The following is a 1,067-nucleotide window of genomic DNA, read 5'->3' as shown; positions in this document are numbered from 1 at the left end:
TTCTTCTTCTTCTTCTTCTTCTTCTTCTTCTTCTTCTTTTTCTTCTTCTTCTTCTTTTCATTATTACCAGTATTATTTCATCATTATTATTAAAAATCATTTTCATCATCATACTCATCACCATCACCATTATTATCATTGTTATTATTACATGTAATATTATTGTTATTATTATTCATCATCATTATTTTCTGCACTGCAATGACTGTCTGGGAGCAAACTTGTTGCCATGAAAGCCTAGATCTAGTGGTTGTTACATAATAAAAATAATGGAGCTACAATGAATCCTGCCTTTCATATTTTCCAAACACTCGAAATGTTTCTGAGACGTCAAAGACGCCTTTTATCTTTTTACATCAACGATATCTATTTAAATGACAATACAAGGGAAACTATTCGTAAAGTGCAATCGTTGAGTTTCTGCCCTCGGACAGTTAAACGGGTGAGATTTAATAATATAAACATGCCTGTGGGTGGTTGGCGGGTGCTCTGGTGTGGTTTGCTCCTTCGTTCCTATCAAACATCTATCGTCCTTATCTCCCCTCCTTCTTTTTTGTGTTTGTAACTCTCTTGTAACACCTCTAATCTTCTGGCGCTCATATGACCTAATGCAGTTGCGAGCGCCGTAAAACGTCTACTAGGTCTACAACTAAACTAAACTAAAACATGCCTGCCTTTGCCTTCATCAGATATTTTTTCCTTGATTATTCGGGAGAACTTCCTATTATTCTATTGGTGGTTTCTTTTAAAAATGTTCTCTCACATTGTTTGTGCGCTCATATGACCTTATGTAATTGCGAGAGCCGTAAAACTCTTACTAAGCTAAGCTCACATTGTTACTTATTGTCCATAAAGACGTAGCCTAACTCATATGAACGGGCGTGTGTGGTGTAGCGATTAAGCGCTCAGATGTCGCACGTACGCAGGCGACACGAGTTCGATTCCACGATTATGGAGAATTTGTATCGAGTGTCTAGCCTAGATATTTCTGCTGGGACGCTGTATCCTTCTCAGTCTCGAAGTCAAAGCCTGCCTCCTCAATGATCTAAACTGTGTCAGTTTGGGGG

Source organism: Aplysia californica, unplaced genomic scaffold (genome assembly GCF_000002075.1).
Source record: "Aplysia californica isolate F4 #8 unplaced genomic scaffold, AplCal3.0 scaffold00120, whole genome shotgun sequence".
Classification (NCBI taxonomy): domain Eukaryota; kingdom Metazoa; phylum Mollusca; class Gastropoda; order Aplysiida; family Aplysiidae; genus Aplysia; species Aplysia californica.
This window is presented reverse-complemented; position numbering follows the sequence as displayed.